This window comes from Rhagoletis zephyria, unplaced genomic scaffold (genome assembly GCF_001687245.7).
Source record: "Rhagoletis zephyria isolate East Lansing unplaced genomic scaffold, Rhagoletis_zephyria_1.1 Rzeph_scaffold_00149, whole genome shotgun sequence".
NCBI lineage: Eukaryota > Metazoa > Arthropoda > Insecta > Diptera > Tephritidae > Rhagoletis > Rhagoletis zephyria.
The window spans coordinates 174,596-192,210 of NW_016157233.1; the positions used below are offsets into that span (position 1 = coordinate 174,596).

The 17,615-nt window shown below is 32.3% G+C and overlaps 1 protein-coding gene across 3 annotated transcripts in view; it reads right to left on the reverse strand.

Annotated features, from left to right (window-relative positions):
* The window catches only part of LOC108382744 (solute carrier family 22 member 21), an 81,887-nt gene that overhangs the window by 48,390 nt on the left and 15,882 nt on the right, over positions 1 to 17,615 (reverse strand). Inside the window, exon 1 of one of the 3 annotated variants that reach the window (XM_017639132.1) lies at positions 11,144 to 11,217. The exons of the other annotated variants lie outside the window; for them this stretch is intronic. The gene's annotated coding sequence lies outside the window, so the exon portion shown is untranslated. Of the gene's footprint in view, positions 1 to 11,143; positions 11,218 to 17,615 lie in introns of those variants that run through there. 3 annotated transcript variants of the gene reach the window in all.

A 17,615-nucleotide genomic window follows, 5' to 3' on the forward strand; every position in this document is an offset into this window, starting at 1 on the left:
TGATTTTTGCATATTTTACGACTCACTCAAACGTGAATGAATACAAATAAGAGAAGACAACGAATAATATCCCTAAACACAAATCAGCGCGTAAGGAAAGAAAGCAGTTCCCACAATTACTTGCTACATTAACTTCCGCTGCGAAGTCATCGATGAAACGTCGGCATGCTTTGTGCTTAAGCACAATGTAAATACGAGTATTATACTTGAAGGTATGTGAGCATTAGAGTGGTCCAAAAATGCAGGTGAAAAAGTAAATTCGGAATTTGAATACCCTCACTCCCTAGGACTGTTCTAGAATGAAAAAATTTACCCCTATTCTTTCATTTTGAAATCAAAAAATATTTAAAGGTCGCTCAAAGCTCTCAACGTTTTCCATGTATTTTATATGGGGGGAAAACACTTTTCGTAGAAATGGTATGGAATTCTTGAAAATCAATATTTTTCGATCGGATCAGTTTCTCTTCAGGAGATTTCCAATAATAAATAATACCCAATTATTTATTTTACCATTTTTTCATAGTAACTATATTTTATTGGTTCGCCCAAACCCCCAGAAAATGCGAGAAAATGCGATAGGGGGGATAAATAAAAAATCTTTAGTATTAAAAAATTGTTAAATAAACAATTGGGTATTGTTATTGGAAGTCTTTTGAAGAGAACCAGAGTTTTCTGATCGAAAACTATTGATTTTCAAGAATTCCATACCACTTCTACGAAAAGTTGTTTTTCCCCCATATAAAATACATGGAAAACTTTAAGCGCATTGAGCGACCTCTAAATATTTTTTCATCACAGAAAAAAATATATATGGGTTTATTTTTTTCGGTATAGAACAGTCCTAGTAGGTGAGACTTTACTTATTTTGGACCACCCTAGTGAGCATTCTTTAAGGCTGTGGAGGTTTACACGTATGTATGTTTGTCTGCTTCCTCGTTTACCAACAGATGATAATATTGTGGCAATATGTTGCGGTTGATTGCAATTCCTTTGTGAGCAAAAACAATTTGCTTTCGGGATTTTTCTTTCCGCGAAAAAATTTTGACGATGATAAGCAATTTGTATTTAGGAATAAGCTGAGAAAGCAGAGTTTTAGAGTACGTTCATATATGTATATGTAAAAATATTTGTACGAGTATAAATTGTGCAAACAATTGAACATCAAGAAAATATTAGAGGAAATCTTTTAAATTTGCATAAATAAATCTGCTTGCTTGTAAGCCAGTTGATCACTGCCTTGCGCCACATTTACATATCTAAGGATGTATCGCATATGTTTTGCTATGTATTTGATGGGCGATAGCTGAATAATAAGCAAGCAAGAACGCAATGTGTCTTTAGGCGTATGATTGGAAGTGGAGTCTACAAAAATATGGTAAAAATACTTTTTTTTTATTTTCAGTGATTACCTTTACACCTTTCCCAATGGGTATTTGTAACCCTTCGTTATCATTGTTTACTTATGTAGCTATATGATCAGAATAACATATTTCCGTGCCGGACACCTTTTCTTAAGTGCTTCAAGGCGTTTGAGCAAAAGAAAATTGAAGTTTATGTATATAAAAACAAATACAAAAGAAGCAGGCAATCAGCTAACCAGCCATCTCTAAAGCATGCTAGGAGTAAGTAGCATGTACATACATACATATGAAGCAAGCAATATGTTTCAACGAGTGCGGATATCCGTCAGTTTATGACTTACTCTGTTTCGCCCGGGGGCATGGCTGACGAAGCGTTTGCTTCACCTCAACGCTTGATGAGATGCTTTAGCTGTTTGCATTATTCAATTACTTTGTATCTGCCTTTTTTATGCTAAGAGAAGAATATGCATACATACATATATTTTGCAATTTATTATTCTTTATTGATCCTCATAACATTCGGTTGGAAATTATGTACGCCTACTTGGCTTGCAGTAACCGTTGCACGATGGTCTAAAATCATAGTGTAGAGCCTTCTATTCTTAACTGATTTAATTTTATATTTTCAAATGAAAGCTGATAGAGATTTAGAAAAGATTTGTGGAGCCCGATTTTTTGTACTTTCATTTTTTGTATTAAATGTTTTTTGTTAAGAGTGCAAAGAAAGTAGAAATTTTGAAGGAATAATGTTGATTTAAAAGTATAGTTGGGAACAAGTAAAGGGAGCGAAAAAATATTATTAAAAATTTCACAATTTTTTTTTAAGTTTTACAAAAATTTGAGCTCTGAGAGTTTTATATCTTATTCAATTTGAATATAATAAACTGAAAATTTGAAGTGTAAAATGTCAAATGTCAGCAAAAAAAAATACTAAAGTCAACGCCATTTCTTAACCACTACAAGTTTCTACTTTATTAAAACATTAAAAGGCCATAAAACGGCATACTTACATTTTTTTCTAAAAATTAAAAAATAATAATTTTAAATTTTTGGTGAAAATTTTTTATAACATTTCAAATTTTTCTGGTGCAATTTGTTCCATCTTGTGGGATTGTTTCAACTAGTTTTTCATCGTTCAATAGCAGGAACAGGAAAATCGATTTTCTTCAAAATTGCTACTTTCTCTGCACTTAGCACCAAAAAATTTAGTTAGAGTCTCTACGCTATTTTGAGCCCTAATTTTTGCTGGCAGACTACTGTGCGTTGAGCTGCCAGTTTGTTTTGCATTTCTTTATTTTTTCTACAAAGATTGCGATTTTTTTTTTTTTTTTTTATTAAATCCTTTCTTCCTACGTATTTTTTACGCTTTCAAGTAACCAGTTAGCAGAGCCCGACGTTATGACTTGACAACTATTTTCATGATACTTGGCATTTTTTACTTTACCATTACTTTGTAATCAAATGTTTCTTCTTTCCTTAACTACCGCTTGTAGTTCTTCAATTTCTTTTTTTCATGAATTGCTAAAATCCTGCAAAAATCGTTTTTACGCGATTTATTTTGCACTGCAATGCCTTAAATAGTAGCATCCTTTTCTGCATACGCTGTATGTGAGAAGGAAGTGTTGCGCGCTTGTCTGTACATCCATGTTATGTAGTTACATAAGCACTACGTATAGTATTACGATCATTTAAGGTTTTACTGTTTTCATTACAAGAGCAGAATCGTGCGTTGCTCATACGCACTGTAGAACTATGATTGTGACATAAAGTTGATTTACAGTCATGACGGAAGTATCTATAACTATATTGTGATATTCTCAAATGTTTATTCAATACATTACCGGAACTTCATATATACAGTTTTTGGTTTCAACTCAGATCAAAAATCAGCAAATTTTTTATTTTTCTACGAGTATGTAGTAGATAACATTCATCGACGGATAATATCTTCGGAAAAACTGTATTCCATGCTTCCATAAATGAAAAAGTTTATTGAAAAAAATTTAAAGCCTACTTTTTTAAGAATTTTTGTCGACCTAAAAACCATTTGCTTCGCAAATTTACATATGAAAAATGCGTTGACAAGTATATATTTACATATATTATATAAAATCAGAAAAAGAGTTAGTAAATATCGGCTTTTACTACTTATTTTGAGCAGGAAAATTTGTTTATTTTTTTTTTCTTTTTTAAGACCGAAACAGAAAAAAAATTCCCTAACTTTTTCAACTCACAATTTTTTTCTTTTAAATTTTTATGGATTCAGAAATGGTAAATAAAACGAAATATATCCAGAAAAGGGACAAGAAGTCCTTGAAAACCAAAAAAAAAAATACAGAAAATTCTCAAAAAAAAATCTGAAAGTTTTTCGAGACATCCAGAAATAAAAGCTCGAGAAATCACGAAAAACTAAATTTTTTTTAATTCCAAATTTTTTTTTGTTGATTCCAAAATATCTCTGTATTTAGCTGCGCCCATAATTTTATCTTTTCAACCTCAGATTATGAAAAACCTTAAGAAAATAAAATACTTCCTTCTCTATACTTTATGAAGACCATCAAGGCGATGTAGAAAAAATTTAGATTTGCTGTACTGTTTAGCTAATCGAGGCAGTCGCAGGTAAATAGACACTTATACTTTACATACATATGTATGTATATACAACTAATTATTGAAATTGAGTATCATCATAAAGAAGATTGCTAATAACTTTTGCTGTATGAACATATGAACATACACATCTATTTAGATATTTTTCGATTATAAAAACTATGTACTATGTATGTATAGCATGTATGTAAGTATGCATTTGTATGCATACGTATAGAATAACAGTAAGTGAAGCAATTCGAAATGGCATGCAAATAATGAAGTGGCGTAAAATTTTCTATTGGCGAACAAAAACCATGCAAAATTACCATAATTACAAGGAACAATAATAAAAAAAAACTCCTATAAATATATTTATGTACCTACATATAATATTCTAAAATGTTTGTGCTGCACGTGCGTTTTCATAAATCAACGAATATATTCTGAATGGCAATTTGTTATATTTTACTTTTTTAAAACGCATACATAATATAACTACATTAGGGTCCCGAAAATGTCCTAGCCTAGTTCCGAAAAAGTCCTAAACCAGTCCTGAAATGATCCCTATAATTAACCGAACTATCCCCGAACTAGTAACGAATTTGTCCCGAAATGAGCCCAAACTAGACCCGAAAATGCCCTGAACCAGTCGACCCGAATTAGCCCAGAAATGAGTCCAAACTATACCCGAAATGATCCCGAAAATGTATCGAAGTAGCCCCGAACTGGTCCCGAACTAGTCCCGGAAATGTGCCCAAACCATACCCGAGAAAGTGCTAAACTAGTTCCAAACCGGTCCCGAAATTATCTCGACAAAGTCCTAAACTAGTTCCGAACTAACCCCGAACTAGGACCGAAAAAGTGCCGAGATATATCAACGAGCATTGGTGCTAGTACAGCTGATTAGATATGCTTTCATTTGTACCTACTAACTCTGAATTCGTCTTGGCTTAAGCGCGACGGTTTATGCAACTTTTGGCCATACCGTATACATACATACATCAAAAAGTCGGTTGATACTATTTCTACATCAGAATTTGAAAATGCATTCAAAACACAAGTTTCTTTCATAAATAATATTAGTTTTTTTTTTAATATTTTGTTCAAAAAAATCACTTCAGATAACAGAAGACAGACCTAAATTTTATAATTCCGGGCAAAAATCCGCCTCGTTTTTTGGTGAGGCATTCTAATGTACTATATACTTACATATGTATATGTTCATTTGAATGGCTATTAATTACGCGCATGATGTAGAACTAAGTACTATATACGATTAGCTGTGATATGAAGCTGCTTGTGTTTACGTTGATTTTTTCTATTCTTTTGTTGCGTATTTTGTTTTTCGCATGCTGACAAAAAGGAATTTTTTTCAAAAGAAAAACTTTAATGAAAAATTGCACAACAAAGGGAAATGACAAGTGATATTTGCATAGATGTGTCGACGTGTGCGAATGTCTGCAGAATTTGTGTACATACATACATACGTACGTATATAAAAATATGCGCGGAAAATATGAAAACAAAATGAAAAAGACAAAATTGATTTGAAACACAACTGCTTTAAATTTATAATAAGTAAATACTAAGTAGATAAAAAATAGCATTTAAACATATGTAAATCTATAATAATGTATATTTTGAAAGCCATTTTTTTCTGTTCGCAAAACTCGAGAACAGACTTTCTAAGAATGGTTATAGGCAAAAAAAATTGTCTTAAACTTTTAAATTGTATATCCGTAAGAATAGTAACATTAGGAGCTTTTGTGGTCCCCTCTACTCGTACGGCGATGGTAGTAGCAGTGTGAATAACAATTACATATAGGCAAAAAAAAAGCATAAAAACGAAAAACTGCTTGGTGGAAAAACAAGCGACAAAATGTCACAACAAACAGCAATAGCAATAGAAAAAAATTGCGCGCAAAATTATAAAAGAAAAACATCAAAGCGTAAAAAGTGAAAACGAAAAAAGGGCCACAAACGACGGGCGAACACTGCGTGACTCTTCGCGATAAAGTATATATGCATGTATGTATGTATGTATGAATGTGGAAAAAAAAAAAAGTGTGAAATATGAAATATATAGGCAATGCCAAATATTATGCGAATAAGCATACCAAATAAACAAAAACAAAAAGCAATCATAAAAAATAATAATGAAAGCAAAAGCAGCAATCAAGGCAAAAAAAAAAACAACGGATGCTGCCGCTTGCTGCTGTTGCTGTTGTGATGTACATCGAAAGCGAGTGGTTTTGTGTGAGTGCTACTTTGTGTGTGTGTGTGTATGTAAGTGTGCGAGGTGTGTCACCAATGGCGACAACACTGGCCCCCTTTGGGCAGCTCCCGTTCGCTTCTGGAAGTGATAGCAATGCTGATGGGGGTGGCGTTGGCGTTGATCAGCAGCAGCAGCAGTAGCAGCAACCGATAGCCGAATGCGGCCACCAACGCAGCTGTTGACCGCGAAACGGCCTTACTGATAAGTCCACGTACGGACATACATATGTATTTATGTACATATGTATTTATGTACATATGTATATTAATGTGCAGACACGTTTGCTTGAAATATTTAGACGTTTGCATGCTAGCTCTATATACATATGTTGCTATACATATACATATGTATGTATACAGCGGCGTAGCCAGGATTTTGGTAAGGAAGAGTGAAGTCTAATGTCTTAAGACGTATTGCTATTGAATAATGACAACCGATATACGACTAATGACTAACAGTTGACAACTTATGACCAGGGAACGGATTTTATGGAAATTATTCGATTAAGAATGTCCACGATTTGGTATTCCCTGATTCCATATATACACATTTGTTGCCCTCTTTTGCCTTTTTTGCCTATTATACCTTTAAAAAAGTCATTATAGCGAGGAAAAATATTCCTGATGATATAATGTAAAAGTTTCAAATGTTTCATATTCAAATCGGGCGCCACTGGTATCAACTCACGTCGAGCTCACGTTTAATACATTCAAGGCTGTGTTAAAGCCTGTTCTGTTGAAGAAAATCGATGGATAAATAAAGAAGTAGTAGCTGGTCATATAAAAATGGGAAAAGATTTTTTCTATGAAAAATTTGCAGGAAAGAATGTTACTCATACGCCATGTACACCTGAAATTATATTGAAAACTTATCTATGCACATTTTTCCAGTAAACTAATGTTATTTTTAAGTTTTTGTCTTTTTTTAGTGCCTTCTTTTGCCTTTGTTGATATTTTTAGTGCCTTTTCCTGCCTATTTCGTCATTTTATTTCGCTTTTTTTATAGGTTTTTGGGTCCTAAAAATCCGTTAGGTAAAGAGTATGACCACAAAAAAAATAGAGATTTTCATAGATTTATTATTGACAAGTGTTCAGCCATTGGTGATTAGGTGAATTTAGCTGAGGTAAGGAAAGGTTAATTAAGGCGAGTAGAAATGTGTTAAGATGAGGTGAGTTGAGGTTAGTTAAGGTGAGTTGAAGTGGGGTAAAATGAGGTGAGATAAGTTGAGTTGAAATGAGGTAAGTTGAGGTAAGACGAGCTGAGTTGAGGAGAGTGTTGATGAGGTGAGGTGAGATGGAGAGAGTTGAAAGAAGTTGAGGCGAGTTAGTTAGTTCACTTGAGTTGAAAAAAGTGCCACATATAAAACTTAAGTGCCGAAAATGTGGTAATTTCTTTAAACTATTTAATAAAAAAAAAAAATAAAAAAGTAAATATTTATCCTCTTTCGACCCTTTCTTTTGAATAGCATTAGGCGTATAGGCGTATCAAAAAAAGTATTAGTTCATTGGCCAAAGGGGGTTCTATACCCCGACGTCCCCCTCTAACAGTACCACAGTACATATATTTATATATGTGAAGCATTGCGATTATGTCTTTTTTAACTTGTTGCTATCGCTGCCATTTTTTGCAAGAATTGTTGCCCTTTGTTTACGTTTTTTGCAATTTTTTTTTCTTTTATTTCACTTATTACAATATTCATATTATTGCGAAGTGAATTGTAAAAAAAGACATATACATACATACATACATACATAGTTCACTCATGCGTAATTTTTTAAGCTCATTGGAAGCTTGCATTAGTTCCGCTTTTTATTTTCTGATCCGGGGTACGTGCCTCTTTTTTGGACACGCTATTTAAATTGTATTTAGGTACATACATACATATAGTCCGTTTGTGGTAAGAACGTTATAATTCGAAAAATTAAAAATCCATGAGAAGCGGTTCACAGTGTTTCAGGCCTAAAAATCAATCTCAACTGGTGGCAGATTAGCCATGAAATGGATTTGAAAAACCCCTTTCTATTTATCCCTTCGGACAGCTAAGCGCCTATTAGGGCACCCAAAATGTTTACCACTTCCCAAGTTATTCCAGGAGTGCTTTGACGCTCTTCAACGCTTGGTAGCGAGAAACTTGGCAACACTATGCTGTGCACCAGGACGCTGCGGTATCGGAGCGAATGAGGTCAGCATCGCACTGGATAGCAGAGGTCTGTCCCCGTGACACCAGAACCATTTTTCGGACGCAGTTTATTCTCCTCAATGTCGAATAATCGTTTATTTCACCACCTAAAATATCAGATGGGACATCCCAGTGACTACTATTTTTTCCCAAAAATTTACAAAATTTCATGTCGCACGGAGAGGCTATATCTACGTCCTTCAAAAACCATATTTGAGAGATAATCCTGCTTTTAACTTAACGTATGGTTCATAAAAGGACGTTATTAGTTCATACATGGCGTAAAAAAATTATGAACCATAATTTGAGAGTATATGAGAATGGATAAAACGCTTTAAAAATATTTCCAAAATTTATAGACATTTAGTACTTAATTCGATAAAAAAAAAATTGTTTTTTTGTTTATTTTTTTTTATTCCGTCCGCCGGATTCATCAGCAATTTAAATGGAAAATTATTTCTTTATTTTCTGTCAATTTCCATATAAAATTTAAAAAATTAAAATCATTTTTCACTTAAATTGCTTTCGTGAAATTTGCTGTATCAATTTAACTCTCTTGGCATCTACTAATATTATTGAGCAGAAAATAAGCGATAGTTCTTGTTTTTATTTCTCTCTGTCCTGGTTTTTCCGAGGTTGTTGTAGCATGGTTTTAGCGATTTTTTTGGAATAATTTCGGGAGTTAACAATATTTTCTCGTAATTTGCAGCACATGTCGGGTCTTTTTTTTAATATTTTTGCCATAGTAATATTTTCAAGATTATTTTCAGATATTCTTCGGGATTTTTTCAGGTTTTCTCAAAACTTTTTAGGGACTTTCTCGAGGGTTTTCGGCATCTTCTTGGAATATTATTTGTCGCCTTAAAGAAAAATCTTGCCCTACAAATATTATTTCTGGATAGGCATTCTATCGGAATCTGCAATAAAATTTAAATTTTTGAAAAAACCCGAAAACAAATGACAAAAAATTGTTGACACTCACAGAATAAACCAGCTCGTCGCAAAAAAAAATTAAATTGTTCTTGAAAAACGACAATTTTTTTTTTGAAACATGTTTTTATGATTAACATGGTATTATTTTAAATCCCTCATTTACTGGTCTTTGAAGAAGTACATGATTAGTCAGAATCACAAAAAAAAACCAACTTTGACAGATCATATCTCCGAGGAAAAAAATAAGAAAAAAATTCCTTGAATACGCGTTAGCTTATTTCGAGTATAGAACCCAAAAAAAAAAAGTTTTAAACGAATCGGAGACATGACATAATTTTTTTTTACGAAATCCGTCCGATTTAAAAAAGAATGGCTGGTATAAGCTTGTATAATTTTGGTAGACATTAGCTTTATTTTTTTGTAAACGAGCGACAAAATTTGCTCAACTCGGGTTAAACTTCCTTCTGGATACAAAAGCAACCTTGTTGGTATGTGGCAAGAAACAAGTGATTTTTGAGATTTTTTTTTGTTAAGGGTTTTTTGCATTTTTTCCATATAAAGTAGTTTCGAAACAAATTTTTTGTATGGAAGTGACTGCGTGAAAAAAATGCCAAAAATCAGCGGTAATTCCTAGCTACGTAAACCTTGTACTTTATTGTAATAAAACTGATTGGGCTACAAATCTGCACACTCGAAAAAAAAATAAAAAATCTGATTAAAAAATTGAAAATTTGATGAATTTTCGTGAGTTTTTCACAAAGTTTAGGAATTACATTTTTATGTTTTTCGTTGTAGAATGAACCGTATTTTTATAAAAAATTAGCGGAAGAATATTAGAAAAAAAAAAATTGTTCCATATATTGTGAAAAATTCGCTGTGCCAATACTCTCTGTCGGCAGTGTATGTACACACAGTGGTGGCCACACAATTAGGGACACTACTTCTTTACAAGTTTTGATCATTTAGTTTTTTCTTTATTTACTTAAAATTTTTATTTACAAAAATATGGTTTACACTACAACGAAAACCATGCAATACAAAATTTCAAACCTTGTAAAAAATTTATAAAAATTCGCCATATTTCAAAAAATGTTCATCAAAATTTCAAAGTTTTTAATCAAAATTTCTAGAAAAAAATCGAGATCGCAGTTTTATAGCACATTCAATTTTAGTGTACGTTTCTAGCGGCTAGGAGTTCGCGTTGAATTTTGAGAATTTATTTTGCTTTATTAAATTAAATAAAGAAAAAAAATAAAAATAAACAAAGAAAAAATAAATGTCAAAAATTGAAAGGACCCAATAATATTGGACTTGGTTACAAATTCGAGAATAATTGGAAAACAAATTTTATTTTTCAAGTCTCACCTTCGATAATGAATGTGAAATAGGTTAGTATTCGATTCGAAAACTAGGCCGGTCTACAGAAAAACGGAACCTTCTTTATCCAATGTATTTTCCCTTCGTTATGAATTCGAAATTCAGCCCATTATGGAATTGAAATTTTAATAAGAGAGTGTGATTATCTAATATTTCCCATCGAGAATGAGCTGGATTTCACTTTCTCTGTTGTTACTATGGTCTTAATTTTTTTTTCCAAACCCATTTCGAGTGTATGTCCCACATACTATGAAGGTTGGAAAATTGAAATTGATTATGAATTCGTTCTCAGTTCGTTATTCATAATGGATATCGAGGCTCATTTTCAAACGTTCGCCACAATTTTTATTGGGGAAGTACTGTCCCTAATTATGTGGCCACCACTGTATTATTTCGTAAAACCTGTAAATCTTTAATAATACTAACCATTTATTGAATGTTGCCGTTGTTGAACTTTCGCACCGTTATGAGTTTCAAATTTTTCGGAGCAAGTTTGTTTACTTTAAGTTTTCTTCGTGATATCCGTCGAATAAGTGCGTAACACTTCAAACTTTGTTTTCAAATATATCTAGTTATTTAATACACTGATAAATTTTGCATTTAAGACAATTTTTTTATTTACTTATTTATGAACTGTATTATTTGTTTGGTTGTCCTAAAATTTTAACTTTCGTTTTTTTTTGGCTGTTGTCTCCTCTCGTCTGCGGGCACTGAGTTAAATGTTTCGTTTAGTTTTGTTTTTGTTCTTATTTCACTGTGACAGATTTTCTTTCATTGCTTTCGTGCCTGGTGTTGACCGGCGTAAAACTTTTTGTTTGCTCCTCTGTTTTTATTTATTCAAAGACTGAAGCAGTGTGAAAAAATTTACTCTTCCTTTAATCTCACTTTGTTTTACAAATTTTATATTTATAATTTATATTATATCAGCCAGCTCTCATGCAATATTTTTAATATTTATCAATACAGCTTGATTGAATTTCATAAATTTATATTTTATTTAAAAAATATTTTCTTGCACATCGCTCGCCGAAATTCCGTGAGTAACTGAGCATTTCCTCAAATTGCCAAGCACTTTTATAGGTTTCGTGCGTTTCGTTTGCGTGCGTGTGTGTGTGTGTGTGTGTGTGTGGGTTGAGCACTTGTGAGCGGATGTTCGCCATGGGCCATGGCTACAACGTATGGCAAACGAAGGGACCAAACTATTACACCACAGCATGCCAATAGGCAGCAGATGAATAGTAACTCAAATTGCATTGTATTACACTCAAAAGTTTTGCTTAAAAGAACCTTGCAGAGTTATTTATGCTCAACAAGCAGCTCAATGCCGAACAGTGGCGATAACAGCCACAGCATCCATGTGACTGTGGCCGGCGTTCATTGCGCGCTGTTAACTTTGTTTGAGCAAAATAATGGTGCTTATTACGGCAAATTGTTTGTTTGACTTGAAAATAAAATTCTTTATATTTTTTTTTGTGAATTTCAAGCAGATTTCTTATTTATATGCTTTTGTTTTTTACCTCGAAATCAATTAAATTTTTCTTAAAAACTTAGCTTGCCATTTACTATCTAAAAGACAGCACTGTATGTACATATGTATATACGTATATAAATACTGTCTATTTTTTTCTAATTTTCCGCCTGTTGCTGTTAGCAGCACTTCCCCCAAAAGCCGCTTATTCGCTCTTTCTCTTTTAATTTAGACACTCATTGAGCACAACAGCATCTCAAATAAAGCAACTGTAGAAGTAAATATAATAAAAAATAGACACGCGACTAATTGATATGACAGGTGTTGCTGCCGAAAAGTTAAGTTGCCTAAAGCTCAATGCTGATTGCGCTATTTGATTATGTTGAGGTAAACATGTATAATAAATGCCAATTTCGAAGCCTATTTGACATACAAAAAAAAACTTACTGGCTATCGATTTCTAGAGATATTTTTTTAAATAAAGATCCAAACTCGATACAATCTGGCAATCGGCCAGACATCAAAACGCTTTTTGATCATACTTAGTGCGGCACGCTGTGCCTAAACAGAGAAAAAATTTTTCAAAAATGCATCCAAAATCGAACTGATATGAATTATTCTGTTTTATTGCACTATTAAAAATCTGTTAAATTTAAAATCCTAGTAAAAGTATTGATATATGTACACACACTCGTGGCCACGCAAACCTTACCACATTTTTTTTATTTATATGGTTGAATTTTGTAAATAAAAGAAAAATAATATAGATCAAATCGCAGCAAAAACTTTATAAATAAAAGTTCCAACTTTGTCCAAAATTTAGATAAATTATCAAATTTTCAAAAAAAAAAATCAAACTTTTCAATCAAAATTTTTAAGAAAATTTCAGGTATAAGGGTTAGTAGCCCATTTAATTTTATTGTAAAAAAGTGCAAGTTTGAAGTAGCTTAGAGTTCTGGTTAATTTTCTAAATTTTTTTGGAACGATGTTTCGCATTTTTCCCATATAAAAAGTATCCGTTACATGGAAAAAACTACACTATTATCGACGGTAAACAAATACTCAAAATTAACCGAGAATTTTTAAAACTTCCAAATTGCACATTATTATACTATTTAAAATTATTAACTTCCATACCCAAAATTTTTTTAAAAATCGTTTTAAATAGTTTGAAATTTCATTGAAAATTTGATATATATACTTTCTGATGCTGTTTGAACCATATTTGAATATAAAAGATATTTTTTTTTAATTTGCAAAATTGTACAAAATTAAAAAATCCGTGATAAGGTTTGCGTGGCCACGAGTGTATTTTGAGACTAGTTATATATAAAGTGATGGAAAAATAAATAGGGACACGACATTTTAAGAAATGTTTCCTATTTTCTTGTGTTTATTTAAGGTTTACTATTTCTGTACAACAGTATAGTTTATTATCTAACAAAAATCAAATACATATATTTAGAGAACTGCTCAGAAATAGTCACAAACTCAACGCTAACAACATCAATAACATTTGAGGTTATAGTGCGGTTAATAAATTTATCGAAAAGAATCTCGAGAATTACGTATATGTATATAAAGTGGTGGAAAAATAAATAATAATAATAATAATAATAATAATAATAATAATAATAATAAATTGGCGCTTACACATATGTTAGTGTTTGGCCGAGCTTCTCCTCCGATTTGTGGCGTGCGCCTTGATGTTGTCACACAAAGCGGAGGGACCTACAGTTTTACGCCGACTCCGAACGGCGATTGTATTTTTATGAGAAGCTGTTTTTCATGGCAGAAATACACTCGGAGGCTTGCCATTGCCTGCCCAGGGACGACCGCTGTTAAGAAAAATAAATAGGGACAAGAAATTTTTAGATATTTTTCCCAATTTTCTCCTGTCTAGTTAAAATTTATTATTTTTTTTTTATAACAATATAGCCCATCTAACGAAAACCATTAAATTCATATTTTAAAATTTGTGCAAAAATTATAAAAATTCTGCAAAATTGCATCTACGTTTTCAACTTTTTGATCAATTTTTTTGTATGCAGTTTTATATCCCAATAAATTTTGGTATAATAAAGTGCAAGTTTGAAGTTCCTAAAAAATCAAGTGGGTTTTCAGATAATTTTTTTTCTCAATGTATTACGCACTTTTTCCATACAAAAAAATTGTCGAACATACTGTGTAAGGAACAAAAGGCGCGAAAAAATTTGCCAAAAATCAACACGATTTTTAGAAACTTAAAACTTACATTTTATTCTACTAAAATTTAATGGGCTATAAAACTGCATAGATACTCAAAAAAAAAAAAAATCGGTAAATATATAATTCTTGCACAAAATTTGTAATAACAATTTATTTGGCTTTGTCCCTATTTATTTTTCCTCCACTGTATATATAATTCCCGAATTTTTTTTTGATAAATTTACTAACCGGCACTCTAACCAAAATGTTATTGGTGTTATTAGCATTGATTTCGCGACTACAATTTCTGAGCAGTTCTCGATATTTTTATGTTTTTCAATCCGCGCAATAGTTTATAATGTATTAATACCTAGTACTGATAAGAAACCAAAAAAGTTAAAAAAAAAATAATAATATCTCATTTTCACACAACCTTATGCCACTTCTCACACAGCATTCAACACTTTCAATATTGTCTACAAAGCCACACATAAAAAGCATCTTAAAGATTGTGGCAATTGTTCGATTATTTACTTAAGGAAACAATTACCACACTAAGCGCATAAAAAGGCATACCTTGTGCTTTAAACTATTTGATCCCATTTAACGAGTTCAATAAGCTTTGCAACACTGAATAAATTTTCATGCTGCTTGCACAATCACAAGGCTGTCAAATCATCTAAGCCATACAAAATTGCCAATTTTTTTATTTCCAGCTACATTTGCCACAAATTGCACAGTAAAAAGAAGCGAGCAAGTAATGTGATATGAGAAAAAAAAATAACAAAATAAATAAACTAACACCTATTCATTTATAATAACCGTGGACAGTTTAATTGATTTAGCATTCTCGTCAAAGTGCTACAACCTTGAGTGAAGTGAGTTGGCGCACTTTTCGTAGATACTGCGCCTGTGCAAAGTGTTTGCTACATACAGCACAAGACCCGTTGTCATATGCCAACCAGCCGCTAAGGGATTATTATGACGCCACTAAGCGAGTTGATTTGTTAGCAATTGAAATTAAGCTTTCAAATATTGAGAATTTATTAAAGCTATTAAATGTAATGTCTTTAGTTGTAATTTATGTGCAAATATTTTAAACAACTTAAACGCTAATAACTGTAGAACAATTAAATATTGTGTGAATGTAAACTGTTCAAGCATTTATGAGAGCATAATTATAGCAGAGTTCTAGATGTGCTTTCGTTCACGAATTATTATATTTACGATCTATTTACTTCCTGCTAAAATTTTCCGGCTTACGAAATAACAACTTCATCTCTTCGGTTACGATCGGCCAATCTGTTCTGCAGCGCCAAAGATGAGGTCATACGCTCGCGGAGTTTGATGCCTGGTGATCGCAGGGCTCTGTCTTATTCACATAGTGGCAAGACACATCCAAATGAACGTGCCAAAAAAAGAGCAAAGAAAAACTACTTACAGCGGTATCAGGATAGTTGGACCCGTTCGACTAGTTGACGCTGGACATATCATGACTTGACAGACGATATGGGGAAGTGGACTTCCACCTAACCTAAATACTAACGGCACATGGTTGTTTCAAAGCGGTGGTTGACACCTGCCTGCCAGCAGGCAAAGCTCTTTCAAGCTTTGCATACATTTAGTATAGATAGCGATATCTCCCGCAGTTCATATTTACCATAAGAGTAAAAAAATATATATATTTGCGTTAAAGTCCAACCACCGGTGATACCTAATGAAAGGGGCGTGAGCTTTAGTTGAGATTCGAAGAAGGTTCTAAGGTTGTGGCGAGCTTCTTTAGAAATGAATATTATGGAGAGAACACTTCTCCACCCTGCCCAATGCCAACTATAGTGAAAATTGTGGAGATAACCCGGAGCCACCAATCCATGATGAAATAAGAAATGAATGATGAATAAAGAAATGCAGCCTTTGAGTCCTTAACACCATATGGTACAAAATATGGTCTTAACTGGACCGTTATTTCAAGGGTTTAATTAAAAATGACAGTTAAAGCGTCGTCAGGGAGGTCAGCACATCACTTTCCAACTTAGAAAAAGAAACAAAAGCGATAGCACTATCAAACGAAAGATGTTTGAGAAATCCTTGGCATACAATTATTTTGGAAAAAGTGTTGCCGCCTAACTGAAAAATAAAAGGATTTTGGGGTTAAATTAAATATTATCTGTAGTTATAAAATACTTATAAATCTGAAATGCCTTTCGTATGACGGCTATGCCTGCCCAAACAGCTGAGTCGATTTATTTTTTTTTTGTATTTATCTTTAGATGGTTTTTTGTAAAAAAAATTAAAATTTAATTGTCAGCTATTTGAAAATTTAAAATTGTTTAAAAACTAACTTGTATATTTAAATTTCACCATCAGAAAGAAAAAAACAACTGAATAGATTTAGAAAATATATTTTGTAATGGGGTTGCCACCTTTCTAAAGAATTACAATCTGGGTATCAAAGGGAAGCCTTTTTACTTAATAACTTTAAGTGTTGATATTATTTTAAGATAAGATAGTTACAAATGTGCCGAACAGAAAACTTTATTGAATACGGTTGCCACCTATCCCAAACAAAATAAGAAAATTAGTTTAATATGCAGTTAAGCTTAGTAAAATATTGTAATATGATTATAAAGCAAAAATATATTTGGAAAAACTTTAACCCATACATTTTCAAGATAGGGTTGCCACCTTTGCATTTTAAAAGCTGAAATGAGTTAGATATGCAATTTAAGTAAAATAAAAAGGCTATTGGTATGAAATGGAAAAAGTTCGAACAATCTTAAGTGCTGTCATAATTTGAAGTAGTGTTGCCACACATTTAAAAACTAAAATGTGGTAAAGAAATAATTATGTAAAATATTAAAACACGAATGTGCTTGTGAAATTGCACCTTTTATTGCATAGGGTTGCCACCGCTATAGCATGCAATTTTTACACAATGTGACATTTGCTTACAAATGCCGTTTTTGGAGTTATGACAGTATTTTTGTAAATGAGAAATTTCAAACTTCTTTCTCCGACTTTTTAGGAAAATGCTTGTTATGCACTTTGAAGTTTAGTGTAATAGTTTGCATATTTGAAGTGTCTTAAAAATCGCATTGATTTCTTATAATTTTCTTTTGCCCATGAGTGTATCTGCCAGTTTAAGTACTTCGTACTAGTTTTTAGAAACTTGTCCATAAAATATTTTTGATATAAACAAATAAAAAATATTACGTTGTGAGTTTTGTTTTACTGCGCCCATAC